The sequence below is a fragment of the Anomaloglossus baeobatrachus genome, unplaced genomic scaffold, assembly GCF_048569485.1.
Source record: "Anomaloglossus baeobatrachus isolate aAnoBae1 unplaced genomic scaffold, aAnoBae1.hap1 Scaffold_3153, whole genome shotgun sequence".
In the NCBI taxonomy this organism is placed as follows: Eukaryota; Metazoa; Chordata; class Amphibia; order Anura; family Aromobatidae; genus Anomaloglossus; species Anomaloglossus baeobatrachus.
In genome coordinates, this window is record NW_027442557.1 from 27,777 (window position 1) to 51,043 (window position 23,267).

Consider the following 23,267-nt stretch of genomic DNA (forward strand, 5'->3'; position numbering starts at 1 on the left):
GCAGTAGGTTGCAAACATTCATCACCCATGACTTTCCCCAATTGAGCTCAGAAGCTCAATGTCTATCATGACCTCTCTTTTAGAATGTCCAAGAGCAAGCAAACTATTCCTCCAGGAGAGGGCGCCAACAGACTACTAAAGAGATCATCATTACTCAAAGAAAACCCCAAAAACCAATGCATGATAGGAATAAACAGGTAACTTTCTTTGGAGTGGAAGCGGAGAGATCGCACCAGATGCCAATTCTAGATGTTATCACACCTGTGGTCACTGCAGCAGCAGGTGAATCCACTTTGTCCAAAAGGGATCTATTCCATTCAATTGCAAATGATCTAGATAAGACAGAGAACTGCAGCACGGGGACATAGCCGAGTTGGTCAGGTTGAGTGGTGATGAGTTTGCTATTTGGATGAATAAAGAAAGTCAAAAGTGTGAAAGATAAAAAACAAAAGGAGGAAGTGTGAAAAGTGAATGGGCCAAATTGAGGTGCATATGAAGACGTATGCTTTCTTCCAATTCATTAAATCGGGCTAATATGAATCAGGTGAATTGAGTTCTGCTTTTGGAAACTGGGTTAAGAAGGGGTGCACCGTTCCTGGAGGTACTGCAATACCAGGTCAATGCGTGGAGTGGACAGAGCAAGCTCTTTTTCCATCTCCCTGTTCTAAAAATCCATTTAATATATGGTCCCCAGATAGGGGACGTATCAGATATTAAACTGATAAGAACAGATACTACACTTGATCTTAGCCAAAAGGCCGAGAAGCGATAACCAGAATTGGTTTGGGCCTCGAGTGGCACCCTGGCCTATGCCGGACACATCTTAGGGAGAGAGAGCGAGAGGGAGACAAACCCACGCCTACACAAGACATTTTGTCACCCAAGCCAACCCTTGAAAAGGCTGCTTTGCAGAGCCAAAACAAGAAGAATGGTGCGTTTTGCAGCCGCCGCCCACTGCAATGAATCTGAATAACTCCTCCTTTAGGGCGCAAGCAACTCCCCTCCCCCTTGCAGTCTTTCCAATTCACGATACAAAAAGACGGACAGGACAGGTTGCCTGACTTTCCGTCACTGCCACCCTTTGCCATCCTTACCCGTAGAAAGCCCTTTCATCATCCCCAAACCCTAATCTTTTCCCTTTCCTTCCCAGCCCCCAAACCCTGCCCTCTGTACCTTTCTCACCACCCGCTTCCCTTCTCCTGTCATCCCCCTACCACCCGGGAAAAAAAGAGATTGCCCCCTCCTTCCACTAGCCCACCCTCCCACCCAAAGAACAACTTCTTCTGCGCAGCTTGTTTTCTAGGCAGCAGCGCTATTGTGATGTCATCGGGGGGCATTGTGACAAGCCGCCAGTGTTCCGTCTCTTCATGTTGTGCACAGTTCAAACGGAAAATACATCAACAGGCAGACTACAGAAAAGCTTACTATCAAAGGTTAGAGGGGGGCTTTCTCAGAGGGCTTTTTACAGTTTTTCTATTCCCAATTAGCCGTTTAAGTGTACTTATTGAAAGTAGTAATTCTTTCATAGGCCGCCCTTTCTTAGTATTTGACGTTCCTTATATTGCGGTATGAGGCTTCGCAGTAGGTTGCAAACATTCATCACCCATGACTTTCCCCAATTGAGCTCAGAAGCTCAATGTCTATCATGACCTCTCTTTTAGAATGTCCAAGAGCAAGCAAACTATTCCTCCAGGAGAGGGCGCCAACAGACTACTAAAGAGATCATCATTACTCAAAGAAAACCCCAAAAACCAATGCATGATAGGAATAAACAGGTAACTTTCTTTGGAGTGGAAGCGGAGAGATCGCACCAGATGCCAATTCTAGATGTTATCACACCTGTGGTCACTGCAGCAGCAGGTGAATCCACTTTGTCCAAAAGGGATCTATTCCATTCAATTGCAAATGATCTAGATAAGACAGAGAACTGCAGCACGGGGACATAGCCGAGTTGGTCAGGTTGAGTGGTGATGAGTTTGCTATTTGGATGAATAAAGAAAGTCAAAAGTGTGAAAGATAAAAAACAAAAGGAGGAAGTGTGAAAAGTGAATGGGCCAAATTGAGGTGCATATGAAGACGTATGCTTTCTTCCAATTCATTAAATCGGGCTAATATGAATCAGGTGAATTGAGTTCTGCTTTTGGAAACTGGGTTAAGAAGGGGTGCACCGTTCCTGGAGGTACTGCAATACCAGGTCAATGCGTGGAGTGGACAGAGCAAGCTCTTTTTCCATCTCCCTGTTCTAAAAATCCATTTAATATATGGTCCCCAGATAGGGGACGTATCAGATATTAAACTGATAAGAACAGATACTACACTTGATCTTAGCCAAAAGGCCGAGAAGCGATAACCAGAATTGGTTTGGGCCTCGAGTGGCACCCTGGCCTATGCCGGACACATCTTAGGGAGAGAGAGCGAGAGGGAGACAAACCCACGCCTACACAAGACATTTTGTCACCCAAGCCAACCCTTGAAAAGGCTGCTTTGCAGAGCCAAAACAAGAAGAATGGTGCGTTTTGCAGCCGCCGCCCACTGCAATGAATCTGAATAACTCCTCCTTTAGGGCGCAAGCAACTCCCCTCCCCCTTGCAGTCTTTCCAATTCACGATACAAAAAGACGGACAGGACAGGTTGCCTGACTTTCCGTCACTGCCACCCTTTGCCATCCTTACCCGTAGAAAGCCCTTTCATCATCCCCAAACCCTAATCTTTTCCCTTTCCTTCCCAGCCCCCAAACCCTGCCCTCTGTACCTTTCTCACCACCCGCTTCCCTTCTCCTGTCATCCCCCTACCACCCGGGAAAAAAAGAGATTGCCCCCTCCTTCCACTAGCCCACCCTCCCACCCAAAGAACAACTTCTTCTGCGCAGCTTGTTTTCTAGGCAGCAGCGCTATTGTGATGTCATCGGGGGGCATTGTGACAAGCCGCCAGTGTTCCGTCTCTTCATGTTGTGCACAGTTCAAACGGAAAATACATCAACAGGCAGACTACAGAAAAGCTTACTATCAAAGGTTAGAGGGGGGCTTTCTCAGAGGGCTTTTTACAGTTTTTCTATTCCCAATTAGCCGTTTAAGTGTACTTATTGAAAGTAGTAATTCTTTCATAGGCCGCCCTTTCTTAGTATTTGACGTTCCTTATATTGCGGTATGAGGCTTCGCAGTAGGTTGCAAACATTCATCACCCATGACTTTCCCCAATTGAGCTCAGAAGCTCAATGTCTATCATGACCTCTCTTTTAGAATGTCCAAGAGCAAGCAAACTATTCCTCCAGGAGAGGGCGCCAACAGACTACTAAAGAGATCATCATTACTCAAAGAAAACCCCAAAAACCAATGCATGATAGGAATAAACAGGTAACTTTCTTTGGAGTGGAAGCGGAGAGATCGCACCAGATGCCAATTCTAGATGTTATCACACCTGTGGTCACTGCAGCAGCAGGTGAATCCACTTTGTCCAAAAGGGATCTATTCCATTCAATTGCAAATGATCTAGATAAGACAGAGAACTGCAGCACGGGGACATAGCCGAGTTGGTCAGGTTGAGTGGTGATGAGTTTGCTATTTGGATGAATAAAGAAAGTCAAAAGTGTGAAAGATAAAAAACAAAAGGAGGAAGTGTGAAAAGTGAATGGGCCAAATTGAGGTGCATATGAAGACGTATGCTTTCTTCCAATTCATTAAATCGGGCTAATATGAATCAGGTGAATTGAGTTCTGCTTTTGGAAACTGGGTTAAGAAGGGGTGCACCGTTCCTGGAGGTACTGCAATACCAGGTCAATGCGTGGAGTGGACAGAGCAAGCTCTTTTTCCATCTCCCTGTTCTAAAAATCCATTTAATATATGGTCCCCAGATAGGGGACGTATCAGATATTAAACTGATAAGAACAGATACTATACTTGATCTTAGCCAAAAGGCCGAGAAGCGATAACCAGAATTGGTTTGGGCCTCGAGTGGCACCCTGGCCTATGCCGGACACATCTTAGGGAGAGAGAGCGAGAGGGAGACAAACCCACGCCTACACAAGACATTTTGTCACCCAAGCCAACCCTTGAAAAGGCTGCTTTGCAGAGCCAAAACAAGAAGAATGGTGCGTTTTGCAGCCGCCGCCCACTGCAATGAATCTGAATAACTCCTCCTTTAGGGCGCAAGCAACTCCCCTCCCCCTTGCAGTCTTTCCAATTCACGATACAAAAAGACGGACAGGACAGGTTGCCTGACTTTCCGTCACTGCCACCCTTTGCCATCCTTACCCGTAGAAAGCCCTTTCATCATCCCCAAACCCTAATCTTTTCCCTTTCCTTCCCAGCCCCCAAACCCTGCCCTCTGTACCTTTCTCACCACCCGCTTCCCTTCTCCTGTCATCCCCCTACCACCCGGGAAAAAAAGAGATTGCCCCCTCCTTCCACTAGCCCACCCTCCCACCCAAAGAACAACTTCTTCTGCGCAGCTTGTTTTCTAGGCAGCAGCGCTATTGTGATGTCATCGGGGGGCATTGTGACAAGCCGCCAGTGTTCCGTCTCTTCATGTTGTGCACAGTTCAAACGGAAAATACATCAACAGGCAGACTACAGAAAAGCTTACTATCAAAGGTTAGAGGGGGGCTTTCTCAGAGGGCTTTTTACAGTTTTTCTATTCCCAATTAGCCGTTTAAGTGTACTTATTGAAAGTAGTAATTCTTTCATAGGCCGCCCTTTCTTAGTATTTGACGTTCCTTATATTGCGGTATGAGGCTTCGCAGTAGGTTGCAAACATTCATCACCCATGACTTTCCCCAATTGAGCTCAGAAGCTCAATGTCTATCATGACCTCTCTTTTAGAATGTCCAAGAGCAAGCAAACTATTCCTCCAGGAGAGGGCGCCAACAGACTACTAAAGAGATCATCATTACTCAAAGAAAACCCCAAAAACCAATGCATGATAGGAATAAACAGGTAACTTTCTTTGGAGTGGAAGCGGAGAGATCGCACCAGATGCCAATTCTAGATGTTATCACACCTGTGGTCACTGCAGCAGCAGGTGAATCCACTTTGTCCAAAAGGGATCTATTCCATTCAATTGCAAATGATCTAGATAAGACAGAGAACTGCAGCACGGGGACATAGCCGAGTTGGTCAGGTTGAGTGGTGATGAGTTTGCTATTTGGATGAATAAAGAAAGTCAAAAGTGTGAAAGATAAAAAACAAAAGGAGGAAGTGTGAAAAGTGAATGGGCCAAATTGAGGTGCATATGAAGACGTATGCTTTCTTCCAATTCATTAAATCGGGCTAATATGAATCAGGTGAATTGAGTTCTGCTTTTGGAAACTGGGTTAAGAAGGGGTGCACCGTTCCTGGAGGTACTGCAATACCAGGTCAATGCGTGGAGTGGACAGAGCAAGCTCTTTTTCCATCTCCCTGTTCTAAAAATCCATTTAATATATGGTCCCCAGATAGGGGACGTATCAGATATTAAACTGATAAGAACAGATTTTTGATTTAATGAAGCTTTCCAAAGCACCGCAAAAAATGCATGACCGAAGTCACACCAAAAACAGTGCAAAGGCTAGGATTCGTGTGGACCCCTCCGTGAGGAGAGGGTCCCCAAAAATCAACCCCGTCCCTCCGAGCCAGAAGGCCACAGCAAGGGTCAGGGATCTTCGGTGCTCCCCCAAGCCGAAGCCTGGTTGAGCCTTGTCGTTGCTCCCAGCGTCCACCCAGGCATCTTACCCAAGTGGAGTAGAGAGCTACTAGTTGTTGGTTTCGCAGCCGAAACTGCCCGGACCGTCAACCGGTGTTGGTTTCTCAGCCCAAGGCTAACCGGACCTCCAACCGGGTGTTGGTTTCTCAGCCGAAGCTGACCCGGACCTCCAACCGGGTGTTGGTTTCTCAGCCGAAGCTGACCCAGACCTCCAACCGGGTGTTGGTTTCTCAGCCGAAGCTGACCCGGACCTCCAACCGGGTGTTGGTTTCTCAGCCCAAAGCTGAACGGACCTCCGACCATGATTATAAAAATTTTCCTTCCTAGCCAGAAGGCCGGGATAGAGCAATATGCTCAGAAAGTATGAAAGGGCAAGGTACGGTGTGCTACAGAGCCCAAGGCTCGCCGGGGTCCCAAGCCAGCAAGCTCAGACTCACTCCAGGGTCGTCAGTCCTGGGGCACATTGCACCATAGCCCCCACACTTACTCAGTCTAATAGCCTCGATCCTGGTAGGGCCATGTTTTCCTCTAGATGAATATACTATACATTAAGAGTACTAGCAAGCGCAACCTTCCAGTGTGCATTGCATCTGCCGAGCCTCACAGATACTACACTTGATCTTAGCCAAAAGGCCGAGAAGCGATAACCAGAATTGGTTTGGGCCTCGAGTGGCACCCTGGCCTATGCCGGACACATCTTAGGGAGAGAGAGCGAGAGGGAGACAAACCCACGCCTACACAAGACATTTTGTCACCCAAGCCAACCCTTGAAAAGGCTGCTTTGCAGAGCCAAAACAAGAAGAATGGTGCGTTTTGCAGCCGCCGCCCACTGCAATGAATCTGAATAACTCCTCCTTTAGGGCGCAAGCAACTCCCCTCCCCCTTGCAGTCTTTCCAATTCACGATACAAAAAGACGGACAGGACAGGTTGCCTGACTTTCCGTCACTGCCACCCTTTGCCATCCTTACCCGTAGAAAGCCCTTTCATCATCCCCAAACCCTAATCTTTTCCCTTTCCTTCCCAGCCCCCAAACCCTGCCCTCTGTACCTTTCTCACCACCCGCTTCCCTTCTCCTGTCATCCCCCTACCACCCGGGAAAAAAAGAGATTGCCCCCTCCTTCCACTAGCCCACCCTCCCACCCAAAGAACAACTTCTTCTGCGCAGCTTGTTTTCTAGGCAGCAGCGCTATTGTGATGTCATCGGGGGGCATTGTGACAAGCCGCCAGTGTTCCGTCTCTTCATGTTGTGCACAGTTCAAACGGAAAATACATCAACAGGCAGACTACAGAAAAGCTTACTATCAAAGGTTAGAGGGGGGCTTTCTCAGAGGGCTTTTTACAGTTTTTCTATTCCCAATTAGCCGTTTAAGTGTACTTATTGAAAGTAGTAATTCTTTCATAGGCCGCCCTTTCTTAGTATTTGACGTTCCTTATATTGCGGTATGAGGCTTCGCAGTAGGTTGCAAACATTCATCACCCATGACTTTCCCCAATTGAGCTCAGAAGCTCAATGTCTATCATGACCTCTCTTTTAGAATGTCCAAGAGCAAGCAAACTATTCCTCCAGGAGAGGGCGCCAACAGACTACTAAAGAGATCATCATTACTCAAAGAAAACCCCAAAAACCAATGCATGATAGGAATAAACAGGTAACTTTCTTTGGAGTGGAAGCGGAGAGATCGCACCAGATGCCAATTCTAGATGTTATCACACCTGTGGTCACTGCAGCAGCAGGTGAATCCACTTTGTCCAAAAGGGATCTATTCCATTCAATTGCAAATGATCTAGATAAGACAGAGAACTGCAGCACGGGGACATAGCCGAGTTGGTCAGGTTGAGTGGTGATGAGTTTGCTATTTGGATGAATAAAGAAAGTCAAAAGTGTGAAAGATAAAAAACAAAAGGAGGAAGTGTGAAAAGTGAATGGGCCAAATTGAGGTGCATATGAAGACGTATGCTTTCTTCCAATTCATTAAATCGGGCTAATATGAATCAGGTGAATTGAGTTCTGCTTTTGGAAACTGGGTTAAGAAGGGGTGCACCGTTCCTGGAGGTACTGCAATACCAGGTCAATGCGTGGAGTGGACAGAGCAAGCTCTTTTTCCATCTCCCTGTTCTAAAAATCCATTTAATATATGGTCCCCAGATAGGGGACGTATCAGATATTAAACTGATAAGAACAGATACTACACTTGATCTTAGCCAAAAGGCCGAGAAGCGATAACCAGAATTGGTTTGGGCCTCGAGTGGCACCCTGGCCTATGCCGGACACATCTTAGGGAGAGAGAGCGAGAGGGAGACAAACCCACGCCTACACAAGACATTTTGTCACCCAAGCCAACCCTTGAAAAGGCTGCTTTGCAGAGCCAAAACAAGAAGAATGGTGCGTTTTGCAGCCGCCGCCCACTGCAATGAATCTGAATAACTCCTCCTTTAGGGCGCAAGCAACTCCCCTCCCCCTTGCAGTCTTTCCAATTCACGATACAAAAAGACGGACAGGACAGGTTGCCTGACTTTCCGTCACTGCCACCCTTTGCCATCCTTACCCGTAGAAAGCCCTTTCATCATCCCCAAACCCTAATCTTTTCCCTTTCCTTCCCAGCCCCCAAACCCTGCCCTCTGTACCTTTCTCACCACCCGCTTCCCTTCTCCTGTCATCCCCCTACCACCCGGGAAAAAAAGAGATTGCCCCCTCCTTCCACTAGCCCACCCTCCCACCCAAAGAACAACTTCTTCTGCGCAGCTTGTTTTCTAGGCAGCAGCGCTATTGTGATGTCATCGGGGGGCATTGTGACAAGCCGCCAGTGTTCCGTCTCTTCATGTTGTGCACAGTTCAAACGGAAAATACATCAACAGGCAGACTACAGAAAAGCTTACTATCAAAGGTTAGAGGGGGGCTTTCTCAGAGGGCTTTTTACAGTTTTTCTATTCCCAATTAGCCGTTTAAGTGTACTTATTGAAAGTAGTAATTCTTTCATAGGCCGCCCTTTCTTAGTATTTGACGTTCCTTATATTGCGGTATGAGGCTTCGCAGTAGGTTGCAAACATTCATCACCCATGACTTTCCCCAATTGAGCTCAGAAGCTCAATGTCTATCATGACCTCTCTTTTAGAATGTCCAAGAGCAAGCAAACTATTCCTCCAGGAGAGGGCGCCAACAGACTACTAAAGAGATCATCATTACTCAAAGAAAACCCCAAAAACCAATGCATGATAGGAATAAACAGGTAACTTTCTTTGGAGTGGAAGCGGAGAGATCGCACCAGATGCCAATTCTAGATGTTATCACACCTGTGGTCACTGCAGCAGCAGGTGAATCCACTTTGTCCAAAAGGGATCTATTCCATTCAATTGCAAATGATCTAGATAAGACAGAGAACTGCAGCACGGGGACATAGCCGAGTTGGTCAGGTTGAGTGGTGATGAGTTTGCTATTTGGATGAATAAAGAAAGTCAAAAGTGTGAAAGATAAAAAACAAAAGGAGGAAGTGTGAAAAGTGAATGGGCCAAATTGAGGTGCATATGAAGACGTATGCTTTCTTCCAATTCATTAAATCGGGCTAATATGAATCAGGTGAATTGAGTTCTGCTTTTGGAAACTGGGTTAAGAAGGGGTGCACCGTTCCTGGAGGTACTGCAATACCAGGTCAATGCGTGGAGTGGACAGAGCAAGCTCTTTTTCCATCTCCCTGTTCTAAAAATCCATTTAATATATGGTCCCCAGATAGGGGACGTATCAGATATTAAACTGATAAGAACAGATACTACACTTGATCTTAGCCAAAAGGCCGAGAAGCGATAACCAGAATTGGTTTGGGCCTCGAGTGGCACCCTGGCCTATGCCGGACACATCTTAGGGAGAGAGAGCGAGAGGGAGACAAACCCACGCCTACACAAGACATTTTGTCACCCAAGCCAACCCTTGAAAAGGCTGCTTTGCAGAGCCAAAACAAGAAGAATGGTGCGTTTTGCAGCCGCCGCCCACTGCAATGAATCTGAATAACTCCTCCTTTAGGGCGCAAGCAACTCCCCTCCCCCTTGCAGTCTTTCCAATTCACGATACAAAAAGACGGACAGGACAGGTTGCCTGACTTTCCGTCACTGCCACCCTTTGCCATCCTTACCCGTAGAAAGCCCTTTCATCATCCCCAAACCCTAATCTTTTCCCTTTCCTTCCCAGCCCCCAAACCCTGCCCTCTGTACCTTTCTCACCACCCGCTTCCCTTCTCCTGTCATCCCCCTACCACCCGGGAAAAAAAGAGATTGCCCCCTCCTTCCACTAGCCCACCCTCCCACCCAAAGAACAACTTCTTCTGCGCAGCTTGTTTTCTAGGCAGCAGCGCTATTGTGATGTCATCGGGGGGCATTGTGACAAGCCGCCAGTGTTCCGTCTCTTCATGTTGTGCACAGTTCAAACGGAAAATACATCAACAGGCAGACTACAGAAAAGCTTACTATCAAAGGTTAGAGGGGGGCTTTCTCAGAGGGCTTTTTACAGTTTTTCTATTCCCAATTAGCCGTTTAAGTGTACTTATTGAAAGTAGTAATTCTTTCATAGGCCGCCCTTTCTTAGTATTTGACGTTCCTTATATTGCGGTATGAGGCTTCGCAGTAGGTTGCAAACATTCATCACCCATGACTTTCCCCAATTGAGCTCAGAAGCTCAATGTCTATCATGACCTCTCTTTTAGAATGTCCAAGAGCAAGCAAACTATTCCTCCAGGAGAGGGCGCCAACAGACTACTAAAGAGATCATCATTACTCAAAGAAAACCCCAAAAACCAATGCATGATAGGAATAAACAGGTAACTTTCTTTGGAGTGGAAGCGGAGAGATCGCACCAGATGCCAATTCTAGATGTTATCACACCTGTGGTCACTGCAGCAGCAGGTGAATCCACTTTGTCCAAAAGGGATCTATTCCATTCAATTGCAAATGATCTAGATAAGACAGAGAACTGCAGCACGGGGACATAGCCGAGTTGGTCAGGTTGAGTGGTGATGAGTTTGCTATTTGGATGAATAAAGAAAGTCAAAAGTGTGAAAGATAAAAAACAAAAGGAGGAAGTGTGAAAAGTGAATGGGCCAAATTGAGGTGCATATGAAGACGTATGCTTTCTTCCAATTCATTAAATCGGGCTAATATGAATCAGGTGAATTGAGTTCTGCTTTTGGAAACTGGGTTAAGAAGGGGTGCACCGTTCCTGGAGGTACTGCAATACCAGGTCAATGCGTGGAGTGGACAGAGCAAGCTCTTTTTCCATCTCCCTGTTCTAAAAATCCATTTAATATATGGTCCCCAGATAGGGGACGTATCAGATATTAAACTGATAAGAACAGATACTACACTTGATCTTAGCCAAAAGGCCGAGAAGCGATAACCAGAATTGGTTTGGGCCTCGAGTGGCACCCTGGCCTATGCCGGACACATCTTAGGGAGAGAGAGCGAGAGGGAGACAAACCCACGCCTACACAAGACATTTTGTCACCCAAGCCAACCCTTGAAAAGGCTGCTTTGCAGAGCCAAAACAAGAAGAATGGTGCGTTTTGCAGCCGCCGCCCACTGCAATGAATCTGAATAACTCCTCCTTTAGGGCGCAAGCAACTCCCCTCCCCCTTGCAGTCTTTCCAATTCACGATACAAAAAGACGGACAGGACAGGTTGCCTGACTTTCCGTCACTGCCACCCTTTGCCATCCTTACCCGTAGAAAGCCCTTTCATCATCCCCAAACCCTAATCTTTTCCCTTTCCTTCCCAGCCCCCAAACCCTGCCCTCTGTACCTTTCTCACCACCCGCTTCCCTTCTCCTGTCATCCCCCTACCACCCGGGAAAAAAAGAGATTGCCCCCTCCTTCCACTAGCCCACCCTCCCACCCAAAGAACAACTTCTTCTGCGCAGCTTGTTTTCTAGGCAGCAGCGCTATTGTGATGTCATCGGGGGGCATTGTGACAAGCCGCCAGTGTTCCGTCTCTTCATGTTGTGCACAGTTCAAACGGAAAATACATCAACAGGCAGACTACAGAAAAGCTTACTATCAAAGGTTAGAGGGGGGCTTTCTCAGAGGGCTTTTTACAGTTTTTCTATTCCCAATTAGCCGTTTAAGTGTACTTATTGAAAGTAGTAATTCTTTCATAGGCCGCCCTTTCTTAGTATTTGACGTTCCTTATATTGCGGTATGAGGCTTCGCAGTAGGTTGCAAACATTCATCACCCATGACTTTCCCCAATTGAGCTCAGAAGCTCAATGTCTATCATGACCTCTCTTTTAGAATGTCCAAGAGCAAGCAAACTATTCCTCCAGGAGAGGGCGCCAACAGACTACTAAAGAGATCATCATTACTCAAAGAAAACCCCAAAAACCAATGCATGATAGGAATAAACAGGTAACTTTCTTTGGAGTGGAAGCGGAGAGATCGCACCAGATGCCAATTCTAGATGTTATCACACCTGTGGTCACTGCAGCAGCAGGTGAATCCACTTTGTCCAAAAGGGATCTATTCCATTCAATTGCAAATGATCTAGATAAGACAGAGAACTGCAGCACGGGGACATAGCCGAGTTGGTCAGGTTGAGTGGTGATGAGTTTGCTATTTGGATGAATAAAGAAAGTCAAAAGTGTGAAAGATAAAAAACAAAAGGAGGAAGTGTGAAAAGTGAATGGGCCAAATTGAGGTGCATATGAAGACGTATGCTTTCTTCCAATTCATTAAATCGGGCTAATATGAATCAGGTGAATTGAGTTCTGCTTTTGGAAACTGGGTTAAGAAGGGGTGCACCGTTCCTGGAGGTACTGCAATACCAGGTCAATGCGTGGAGTGGACAGAGCAAGCTCTTTTTCCATCTCCCTGTTCTAAAAATCCATTTAATATATGGTCCCCAGATAGGGGACGTATCAGATATTAAACTGATAAGAACAGATACTACACTTGATCTTAGCCAAAAGGCCGAGAAGCGATAACCAGAATTGGTTTGGGCCTCGAGTGGCACCCTGGCCTATGCCGGACACATCTTAGGGAGAGAGAGCGAGAGGGAGACAAACCCACGCCTACACAAGACATTTTGTCACCCAAGCCAACCCTTGAAAAGGCTGCTTTGCAGAGCCAAAACAAGAAGAATGGTGCGTTTTGCAGCCGCCGCCCACTGCAATGAATCTGAATAACTCCTCCTTTAGGGCGCAAGCAACTCCCCTCCCCCTTGCAGTCTTTCCAATTCACGATACAAAAAGACGGACAGGACAGGTTGCCTGACTTTCCGTCACTGCCACCCTTTGCCATCCTTACCCGTAGAAAGCCCTTTCATCATCCCCAAACCCTAATCTTTTCCCTTTCCTTCCCAGCCCCCAAACCCTGCCCTCTGTACCTTTCTCACCACCCGCTTCCCTTCTCCTGTCATCCCCCTACCACCCGGGAAAAAAAGAGATTGCCCCCTCCTTCCACTAGCCCACCCTCCCACCCAAAGAACAACTTCTTCTGCGCAGCTTGTTTTCTAGGCAGCAGCGCTATTGTGATGTCATCGGGGGGCATTGTGACAAGCCGCCAGTGTTCCGTCTCTTCATGTTGTGCACAGTTCAAACGGAAAATACATCAACAGGCAGACTACAGAAAAGCTTACTATCAAAGGTTAGAGGGGGGCTTTCTCAGAGGGCTTTTTACAGTTTTTCTATTCCCAATTAGCCGTTTAAGTGTACTTATTGAAAGTAGTAATTCTTTCATAGGCCGCCCTTTCTTAGTATTTGACGTTCCTTATATTGCGGTATGAGGCTTCGCAGTAGGTTGCAAACATTCATCACCCATGACTTTCCCCAATTGAGCTCAGAAGCTCAATGTCTATCATGACCTCTCTTTTAGAATGTCCAAGAGCAAGCAAACTATTCCTCCAGGAGAGGGCGCCAACAGACTACTAAAGAGATCATCATTACTCAAAGAAAACCCCAAAAACCAATGCATGATAGGAATAAACAGGTAACTTTCTTTGGAGTGGAAGCGGAGAGATCGCACCAGATGCCAATTCTAGATGTTATCACACCTGTGGTCACTGCAGCAGCAGGTGAATCCACTTTGTCCAAAAGGGATCTATTCCATTCAATTGCAAATGATCTAGATAAGACAGAGAACTGCAGCACGGGGACATAGCCGAGTTGGTCAGGTTGAGTGGTGATGAGTTTGCTATTTGGATGAATAAAGAAAGTCAAAAGTGTGAAAGATAAAAAACAAAAGGAGGAAGTGTGAAAAGTGAATGGGCCAAATTGAGGTGCATATGAAGACGTATGCTTTCTTCCAATTCATTAAATCGGGCTAATATGAATCAGGTGAATTGAGTTCTGCTTTTGGAAACTGGGTTAAGAAGGGGTGCACCGTTCCTGGAGGTACTGCAATACCAGGTCAATGCGTGGAGTGGACAGAGCAAGCTCTTTTTCCATCTCCCTGTTCTAAAAATCCATTTAATATATGGTCCCCAGATAGGGGACGTATCAGATATTAAACTGATAAGAACAGATACTACACTTGATCTTAGCCAAAAGGCCGAGAAGCGATAACCAGAATTGGTTTGGGCCTCGAGTGGCACCCTGGCCTATGCCGGACACATCTTAGGGAGAGAGAGCGAGAGGGAGACAAACCCACGCCTACACAAGACATTTTGTCACCCAAGCCAACCCTTGAAAAGGCTGCTTTGCAGAGCCAAAACAAGAAGAATGGTGCGTTTTGCAGCCGCCGCCCACTGCAATGAATCTGAATAACTCCTCCTTTAGGGCGCAAGCAACTCCCCTCCCCCTTGCAGTCTTTCCAATTCACGATACAAAAAGACGGACAGGACAGGTTGCCTGACTTTCCGTCACTGCCACCCTTTGCCATCCTTACCCGTAGAAAGCCCTTTCATCATCCCCAAACCCTAATCTTTTCCCTTTCCTTCCCAGCCCCCAAACCCTGCCCTCTGTACCTTTCTCACCACCCGCTTCCCTTCTCCTGTCATCCCCCTACCACCCGGGAAAAAAAGAGATTGCCCCCTCCTTCCACTAGCCCACCCTCCCACCCAAAGAACAACTTCTTCTGCGCAGCTTGTTTTCTAGGCAGCAGCGCTATTGTGATGTCATCGGGGGGCATTGTGACAAGCCGCCAGTGTTCCGTCTCTTCATGTTGTGCACAGTTCAAACGGAAAATACATCAACAGGCAGACTACAGAAAAGCTTACTATCAAAGGTTAGAGGGGGGCTTTCTCAGAGGGCTTTTTACAGTTTTTCTATTCCCAATTAGCCGTTTAAGTGTACTTATTGAAAGTAGTAATTCTTTCATAGGCCGCCCTTTCTTAGTATTTGACGTTCCTTATATTGCGGTATGAGGCTTCGCAGTAGGTTGCAAACATTCATCACCCATGACTTTCCCCAATTGAGCTCAGAAGCTCAATGTCTATCATGACCTCTCTTTTAGAATGTCCAAGAGCAAGCAAACTATTCCTCCAGGAGAGGGCGCCAACAGACTACTAAAGAGATCATCATTACTCAAAGAAAACCCCAAAAACCAATGCATGATAGGAATAAACAGGTAACTTTCTTTGGAGTGGAAGCGGAGAGATCGCACCAGATGCCAATTCTAGATGTTATCACACCTGTGGTCACTGCAGCAGCAGGTGAATCCACTTTGTCCAAAAGGGATCTATTCCATTCAATTGCAAATGATCTAGATAAGACAGAGAACTGCAGCACGGGGACATAGCCGAGTTGGTCAGGTTGAGTGGTGATGAGTTTGCTATTTGGATGAATAAAGAAAGTCAAAAGTGTGAAAGATAAAAAACAAAAGGAGGAAGTGTGAAAAGTGAATGGGCCAAATTGAGGTGCATATGAAGACGTATGCTTTCTTCCAATTCATTAAATCGGGCTAATATGAATCAGGTGAATTGAGTTCTGCTTTTGGAAACTGGGTTAAGAAGGGGTGCACCGTTCCTGGAGGTACTGCAATACCAGGTCAATGCGTGGAGTGGACAGAGCAAGCTCTTTTTCCATCTCCCTGTTCTAAAAATCCATTTAATATATGGTCCCCAGATAGGGGACGTATCAGATATTAAACTGATAAGAACAGATACTACACTTGATCTTAGCCAAAAGGCCGAGAAGCGATAACCAGAATTGGTTTGGGCCTCGAGTGGCACCCTGGCCTATGCCGGACACATCTTAGGGAGAGAGAGCGAGAGGGAGACAAACCCACGCCTACACAAGACATTTTGTCACCCAAGCCAACCCTTGAAAAGGCTGCTTTGCAGAGCCAAAACAAGAAGAATGGTGCGTTTTGCAGCCGCCGCCCACTGCAATGAATCTGAATAACTCCTCCTTTAGGGCGCAAGCAACTCCCCTCCCCCTTGCAGTCTTTCCAATTCACGATACAAAAAGACGGACAGGACAGGTTGCCTGACTTTCCGTCACTGCCACCCTTTGCCATCCTTACCCGTAGAAAGCCCTTTCATCATCCCCAAACCCTAATCTTTTCCCTTTCCTTCCCAGCCCCCAAACCCTGCCCTCTGTACCTTTCTCACCACCCGCTTCCCTTCTCCTGTCATCCCCCTACCACCCGGGAAAAAAAGAGATTGCCCCCTCCTTCCACTAGCCCACCCTCCCACCCAAAGAACAACTTCTTCTGCGCAGCTTGTTTTCTAGGCAGCAGCGCTATTGTGATGTCATCGGGGGGCATTGTGACAAGCCGCCAGTGTTCCGTCTCTTCATGTTGTGCACAGTTCAAACGGAAAATACATCAACAGGCAGACTACAGAAAAGCTTACTATCAAAGGTTAGAGGGGGGCTTTCTCAGAGGGCTTTTTACAGTTTTTCTATTCCCAATTAGCCGTTTAAGTGTACTTATTGAAAGTAGTAATTCTTTCATAGGCCGCCCTTTCTTAGTATTTGACGTTCCTTATATTGCGGTATGAGGCTTCGCAGTAGGTTGCAAACATTCATCACCCATGACTTTCCCCAATTGAGCTCAGAAGCTCAATGTCTATCATGACCTCTCTTTTAGAATGTCCAAGAGCAAGCAAACTATTCCTCCAGGAGAGGGCGCCAACAGACTACTAAAGAGATCATCATTACTCAAAGAAAACCCCAAAAACCAATGCATGATAGGAATAAACAGGTAACTTTCTTTGGAGTGGAAGCGGAGAGATCGCACCAGATGCCAATTCTAGATGTTATCACACCTGTGGTCACTGCAGCAGCAGGTGAATCCACTTTGTCCAAAAGGGATCTATTCCATTCAATTGCAAATGATCTAGATAAGACAGAGAACTGCAGCACGGGGACATAGCCGAGTTGGTCAGGTTGAGTGGTGATGAGTTTGCTATTTGGATGAATAAAGAAAGTCAAAAGTGTGAAAGATAAAAAACAAAAGGAGGAAGTGTGAAAAGTGAATGGGCCAAATTGAGGTGCATATGAAGACGTATGCTTTCTTCCAATTCATTAAATCGGGCTAATATGAATCAGGTGAATTGAGTTCTGCTTTTGGAAACTGGGTTAAGAAGGGGTGCACCGTTCCTGGAGGTACTGCAATACCAGGTCAATGCGTGGAGTGGACAGAGCAAGCTCTTTTTCCATCTCCCTGTTCTAAAAATCCATTTAATATATGGTCCCCAGATAGGGGACGTATCAGATATTAAACTGATAAGAACAGATACTACACTTGATCTTAGCCAAAAGGCCGAGAAGCGATAACCAGAATTGGTTTGGGCCTCGAGTGGCACCCTGGCCTATGCCGGACACATCTTAGGGAGAGAGAGCGAGAGGGAGACAAACCCACGCCTACACAAGACATTTTGTCACCCAAGCCAACCCTTGAAAAGGCTGCTTTGCAGAGCCAAAACAAGAAGAATGGTGCGTTTTGCAGCCGCCGCCCACTGCAATGAATCTGAATAACTCCTCCTTTAGGGCGCAAGCAACTCCCCTCCCCCTTGCAGTCTTTCCAATTCACGATACAAAAAGACGGACAGGACAGGTTGCCTGACTTTCCGTCACTGCCACCCTTTGCCATCCTTACCCGTAGAAAGCCCTTTCATCATCCCCAAACCCTAATCTTTTCCCTTTCCTTCCCAGCCCCCAAACCCTGCCCTCTGTACCTTTCTCACCACCCGCTTCCCTTCTCCTGTCATCCCCCTACCACCCGGGAAAAAAAGAGATTGCCCCCTCCTTCCACTAGCCCACCCTCCCACCCAAAGAACAACTTCTTCTGCGCAGCTTGTTTTCTAGGCAGCAGCGCTATTGTGATGTCATCGGGGGGCATTGTGACAAGCCGCCAGTGTTCCGTCTCTTCATGTTGTGCACAGTTCAAACGGAAAATACATCAACAGGCAGACTACAGAAAAGCTTACTATCAAAGGTTAGAGGGGGGCTTTCTCAGAGGGCTTTTTACAGTTTTTCTATTCCCAATTAGCCGTTTAAGTGTACTTATTGAAAGTAGTAATTCTTTCATAGGCCGCCCTTTCTTAGTATTTGACGTTCCTTATATTGCGGTATGAGGCTTCGCAGTAGGTTGCAAACATTCATCACCCATGACTTTCCCCAATTGAGCTCAGAAGCTCAATGTCTATCATGACCTCTCTTTTAGAATGTCCAAGAGCAAGCAAACTATTCCTCCAGGAGAGGGCGCCAACAGACTACTAAAGAGATCATCATTACTCAAAGAAAACCCCAAAAACCAATGCATGATAGGAATAAACAGGTAACTTTCTTTGGAGTGGAAGCGGAGAGATCGCACCAGATGCCAATTCTAGATGTTATCACACCTGTGGTCACTGCAGCAGCAGGTGAATCCACTTTGTCCAAAAGGGATCTATTCCATTCAATTGCAAATGATCTAGATAAGACAGAGAACTGCAGCACGGGGACATAGCCGAGTTGGTCAGGTTGAGTGGTGATGAGTTTGCTATTTGGATGAATAAAGAAAGTCAAAAGTGTGAAAGATAAAAAACAAAAGGAGGAAGTGTGAAAAGTGAATGGGCCAAATTGAGGTGCATATGAAGACGTATGCTTTCTTCCAATTCATTAAATCGGGCTAATATGAATCAGGTGAATTGAGTTCTGCTTTTGGAAACTGGGTTAAGAAGGGGTGCACCGTTCCTGGAGGTACTGCAATACCAGGTCAATGCGTGGAGTGGACAGAGCAAGCTCTTTTTCCATCTCCCTGTTCTAAAAATCCATTTAATATATGGTCCCCAGATAGGGGACGTATCAGATATTAAACTGATAAGAACAGATACTACACTTGATCTTAGCCAAAAGGCCGAGAAGCGATAACCAGAATTGGTTTGGGCCTCGAGTGGCACCCTGGCCTATGCCGGACACATCTTAGGGAGAGAGAGCGAGAGGGAGACAAACCCACGCCTACACAAGACATTTTGTCACCCAAGCCAACCCTTGAAAAGGCTGCTTTGCAGAGCCAAAACAAGAAGAATGGTGCGTTTTGCAGCCGCCGCCCACTGCAATGAATCTGAATAACTCCTCCTTTAGGGCGCAAGCAACTCCCCTCCCCCTTGCAGTCTTTCCAATTCACGATACAAAAAGACGGACAGGACAGGTTGCCTGACTTTCCGTCACTGCCACCCTTTGCCATCCTTACCCGTAGAAAGCCCTTTCATCATCCCCAAACCCTAATCTTTTCCCTTTCCTTCCCAGCCCCCAAACCCTGCCCTCTGTACCTTTCTCACCACCCGCTTCCCTTCTCCTGTCATCCCCCTACCACCCGGGAAAAAAAGAGATTGCCCCCTCCTTCCACTAGCCCACCCTCCCACCCAAAGAACAACTTCTTCTGCGCAGCTTGTTTTCTAGGCAGCAGCGCTATTGTGATGTCATCGGGGGGCATTGTGACAAGCCGCCAGTGTTCCGTCTCTTCATGTTGTGCACAGTTCAAACGGAAAATACATCAACAGGCAGACTACAGAAAAGCTTACTATCAAAGGTTAGAGGGGGGCTTTCTCAGAGGGCTTTTTACAGTTTTTCTATTCCCAATTAGCCGTTTAAGTGTACTTATTGAAAGTAGTAATTCTTTCATAGGCCGCCCTTTCTTAGTATTTGACGTTCCTTATATTGCGGTATGAGGCTTCGCAGTAGGTTGCAAACATTCATCACCCATGACTTTCCCCAATTGAGCTCAGAAGCTCAATGTCTATCATGACCTCTCTTTTAGAATGTCCAAGAGCAAGCAAACTATTCCTCCAGGAGAGGGCGCCAACAGACTACTAAAGAGATCATCATTACTCAAAGAAAACCCCAAAAACCAATGCATGATAGGAATAAACAGGTAACTTTCTTTGGAGTGGAAGCGGAGAGATCGCACCAGATGCCAATTCTAGATGTTATCACACCTGTGGTCACTGCAGCAGCAGGTGAATCCACTTTGTCCAAAAGGGATCTATTCCATTCAATTGCAAATGATCTAGATAAGACAGAGAACTGCAGCACGGGGACATAGCCGAGTTGGTCAGGTTGAGTGGTGATGAGTTTGCTATTTGGATGAATAAAGAAAGTCAAAAGTGTGAAAGATAAAAAACAAAAGGAGGAAGTGTGAAAAGTGAATGGGCCAAATTGAGGTGCATATGAAGACGTATGCTTTCTTCCAATTCATTAAATCGGGCTAATATGAATCAGGTGAATTGAGTTCTGCTTTTGGAAACTGGGTTAAGAAGGGGTGCACCGTTCCTGGAGGTACTGCAATACCAGGTCAATGCGTGGAGTGGACAGAGCAAGCTCTTTTTCCATCTCCCTGTTCTAAAAATCCATTTAATATATGGTCCCCAGATAGGGGACGTATCAGATATTAAACTGATAAGAACAGATACTACACTTGATCTTAGCCAAAAGGCCGAGAAGCGATAACCAGAATTGGTTTGGGCCTCGAGTGGCACCCTGGCCTATGCCGGACACATCTTAGGGAGAGAGAGCGAGAGGGAGACAAACCCACGCCTACACAAGACATTTTGTCACCCAAGCCAACCCTTGAAAAGGCTGCTTTGCAGAGCCAAAACAAGAAGAATGGTGCGTTTTGCAGCCGCCGCCCACTGCAATGAATCTGAATAACTCCTCCTTTAGGGCGCAAGCAACTCCCCTCCCCCTTGCAGTCTTTCCAATTCACGATACAAAAAGACGGACAGGACAGGTTGCCTGACTTTCCGTCACTGCCACCCTTTGCCATCCTTACCCGTAGAAAGCCCTTTCATCATCCCCAAACCCTAATCTTTTCCCTTTCCTTCCCAGCCCCCAAACCCTGCCCTCTGTACCTTTCTCACCACCCGCTTCCCTTCTCCTGTCATCCCCCTACCACCCGGGAAAAAAAGAGATTGCCCCCTCCTTCCACTAGCCCACCCTCCCACCCAAAGAACAACTTCTTCTGCGCAGCTTGTTTTCTAGGCAGCAGCGCTATTGTGATGTCATCGGGGGGCATTGTGACAAGCCGCCAGTGTTCCGTCTCTTCATGTTGTGCACAGTTCAAACGGAAAATACATCAACAGGCAGACTACAGAAAAGCTTACTATCAAAGGTTAGAGGGGGGCTTTCTCAGAGGGCTTTTTACAGTTTTTCTATTCCCAATTAGCCGTTTAAGTGTACTTATTGAAAGTAGTAATTCTTTCATAGGCCGCCCTTTCTTAGTATTTGACGTTCCTTATATTGCGGTATGAGGCTTCGCAGTAGGTTGCAAACATTCATCACCCATGACTTTCCCCAATTGAGCTCAGAAGCTCAATGTCTATCATGACCTCTCTTTTAGAATGTCCAAGAGCAAGCAAACTATTCCTCCAGGAGAGGGCGCCAACAGACTACTAAAGAGATCATCATTACTCAAAGAAAACCCCAAAAACCAATGCATGATAGGAATAAACAGGTAACTTTCTTTGGAGTGGAAGCGGAGAGATCGCACCAGATGCCAATTCTAGATGTTATCACACCTGTGGTCACTGCAGCAGCAGGTGAATCCACTTTGTCCAAAAGGGATCTATTCCATTCAATTGCAAATGATCTAGATAAGACAGAGAACTGCAGCACGGGGACATAGCCGAGTTGGTCAGGTTGAGTGGTGATGAGTTTGCTATTTGGATGAATAAAGAAAGTCAAAAGTGTGAAAGATAAAAAACAAAAGGAGGAAGTGTGAAAAGTGAATGGGCCAAATTGAGGTGCATATGAAGACGTATGCTTTCTTCCAATTCATTAAATCGGGCTAATATGAATCAGGTGAATTGAGTTCTGCTTTTGGAAACTGGGTTAAGAAGGGGTGCACCGTTCCTGGAGGTACTGCAATACCAGGTCAATGCGTGGAGTGGACAGAGCAAGCTCTTTTTCCATCTCCCTGTTCTAAAAATCCATTTAATATATGGTCCCCAGATAGGGGACGTATCAGATATTAAACTGATAAGAACAGATACTACACTTGATCTTAGCCAAAAGGCCGAGAAGCGATAACCAGAATTGGTTTGGGCCTCGAGTGGCACCCTGGCCTATGCCGGACACATCTTAGGGAGAGAGAGCGAGAGGGAGACAAACCCACGCCTACACAAGACATTTTGTCACCCAAGCCAACCCTTGAAAAGGCTGCTTTGCAGAGCCAAAACAAGAAGAATGGTGCGTTTTGCAGCCGCCGCCCACTGCAATGAATCTGAATAACTCCTCCTTTAGGGCGCAAGCAACTCCCCTCCCCCTTGCAGTCTTTCCAATTCACGATACAAAAAGACGGACAGGACAGGTTGCCTGACTTTCCGTCACTGCCACCCTTTGCCATCCTTACCCGTAGAAAGCCCTTTCATCATCCCCAAACCCTAATCTTTTCCCTTTCCTTCCCAGCCCCCAAACCCTGCCCTCTGTACCTTTCTCACCACCCGCTTCCCTTCTCCTGTCATCCCCCTACCACCGCGGAAAAAAAGAGATTGCCCCCTCCTTCCACTAGCCCACCCTCCCACCCAAAGAACAACTTCTTCTGCGCAGCTTGTTTTCTAGGCAGCAGCGCTATTGTGATGTCATCGGGGGGCATTGTGACAAGCCGCCAGTGTTCCGTCTCTTCATGTTGTGCACAGTTCAAACGGAAAATACATCAACAGGCAGACTACAGAAAAGCTTACTATCAAAGGTTAGAGGGGGGCTTTCTCAGAGGGCTTTTTACAGTTTTTCTATTCCCAATTAGCCGTTTAAGTGTACTTATTGAAAGTAGTAATTCTTTCATAGGCCGCCCTTTCTTAGTATTTGACGTTCCTTATATTGCGGTATGAGGCTTCGCAGTAGGTTGCAAACATTCATCACCCATGACTTTCCCCAATTGAGCTCAGAAGCTCAATGTCTATCATGACCTCTCTTTTAGAATGTCCAAGAGCAAGCAAACTATTCCTCCAGGAGAGGGCGCCAACAGACTACTAAAGAGATCATCATTACTCAAAGAAAACCCCAAAAACCAATGCATGATAGGAATAAACAGGTAACTTTCTTTGGAGTGGAAGCGGAGAGATCGCACCAGATGCCAATTCTAGATGTTATCACACCTGTGGTCACTGCAGCAGCAGGTGAATCCACTTTGTCCAAAAGGGATCTATTCCATTCAATTGCAAATGATCTAGATAAGACAGAGAACTGCAGCAC

General features: G+C 46.5%; 14 non-coding genes and 1 pseudogene across 14 annotated transcripts; all 15 read right to left on the reverse strand.

Moving 5' to 3' along the window:
- Positions 1-579: 579 nt before the first annotated feature.
- On the reverse strand, positions 580-770 carry LOC142269226 (U2 spliceosomal RNA). Its single transcript, XR_012734753.1, has one exon. It is a non-coding gene; the product is annotated as a U2 spliceosomal RNA (small nuclear RNA).
- Positions 771-2,157: 1,387 nt separating this feature from the next.
- Positions 2,158-2,348, reverse strand: LOC142269227 (U2 spliceosomal RNA). Its single transcript, XR_012734754.1, has one exon. It is a non-coding gene; the product is annotated as a U2 spliceosomal RNA (small nuclear RNA).
- A 1,387-nt stretch (positions 2,349-3,735) lies between these two features.
- On the reverse strand, positions 3,736-3,926 carry LOC142269208 (U2 spliceosomal RNA). Its single transcript, XR_012734739.1, has one exon. It is a non-coding gene; the product is annotated as a U2 spliceosomal RNA (small nuclear RNA).
- A 1,387-nt stretch (positions 3,927-5,313) lies between these two features.
- LOC142269212 (U2 spliceosomal RNA) lies at positions 5,314-5,506 on the reverse strand. The gene has a single exon (XR_012734743.1). It is a non-coding gene; the product is annotated as a U2 spliceosomal RNA (small nuclear RNA).
- Positions 5,507-6,194: 688 nt separating this feature from the next.
- LOC142269215 (U2 spliceosomal RNA) lies at positions 6,195-6,321 on the reverse strand (annotated as a pseudogene).
- Positions 6,322-7,708: 1,387 nt separating this feature from the next.
- LOC142269230 (U2 spliceosomal RNA) lies at positions 7,709-7,899 on the reverse strand. The gene has a single exon (XR_012734756.1). It is a non-coding gene; the product is annotated as a U2 spliceosomal RNA (small nuclear RNA).
- Positions 7,900-9,286: 1,387 nt separating this feature from the next.
- Positions 9,287-9,477, reverse strand: LOC142269231 (U2 spliceosomal RNA). Its single transcript, XR_012734757.1, has one exon. It is a non-coding gene; the product is annotated as a U2 spliceosomal RNA (small nuclear RNA).
- Positions 9,478-10,864: 1,387 nt separating this feature from the next.
- LOC142269232 (U2 spliceosomal RNA) lies at positions 10,865-11,055 on the reverse strand. The gene has a single exon (XR_012734758.1). It is a non-coding gene; the product is annotated as a U2 spliceosomal RNA (small nuclear RNA).
- A 1,387-nt stretch (positions 11,056-12,442) lies between these two features.
- On the reverse strand, positions 12,443-12,633 carry LOC142269233 (U2 spliceosomal RNA). The gene has a single exon (XR_012734759.1). It is a non-coding gene; the product is annotated as a U2 spliceosomal RNA (small nuclear RNA).
- A 1,387-nt stretch (positions 12,634-14,020) lies between these two features.
- Positions 14,021-14,211, reverse strand: LOC142269234 (U2 spliceosomal RNA). The gene has a single exon (XR_012734760.1). It is a non-coding gene; the product is annotated as a U2 spliceosomal RNA (small nuclear RNA).
- Positions 14,212-15,598: 1,387 nt separating this feature from the next.
- LOC142269235 (U2 spliceosomal RNA) lies at positions 15,599-15,789 on the reverse strand. The gene has a single exon (XR_012734761.1). It is a non-coding gene; the product is annotated as a U2 spliceosomal RNA (small nuclear RNA).
- Positions 15,790-17,176: 1,387 nt separating this feature from the next.
- LOC142269236 (U2 spliceosomal RNA) lies at positions 17,177-17,367 on the reverse strand. Its single transcript, XR_012734762.1, has one exon. It is a non-coding gene; the product is annotated as a U2 spliceosomal RNA (small nuclear RNA).
- A 1,387-nt stretch (positions 17,368-18,754) lies between these two features.
- Positions 18,755-18,945, reverse strand: LOC142269237 (U2 spliceosomal RNA). Its single transcript, XR_012734763.1, has one exon. It is a non-coding gene; the product is annotated as a U2 spliceosomal RNA (small nuclear RNA).
- Positions 18,946-20,332: 1,387 nt separating this feature from the next.
- LOC142269238 (U2 spliceosomal RNA) lies at positions 20,333-20,523 on the reverse strand. The gene has a single exon (XR_012734764.1). It is a non-coding gene; the product is annotated as a U2 spliceosomal RNA (small nuclear RNA).
- Positions 20,524-21,910: 1,387 nt separating this feature from the next.
- Positions 21,911-22,101, reverse strand: LOC142269239 (U2 spliceosomal RNA). The gene has a single exon (XR_012734765.1). It is a non-coding gene; the product is annotated as a U2 spliceosomal RNA (small nuclear RNA).
- Between the last annotated feature and the right edge of the window lie 1,166 nt (positions 22,102-23,267).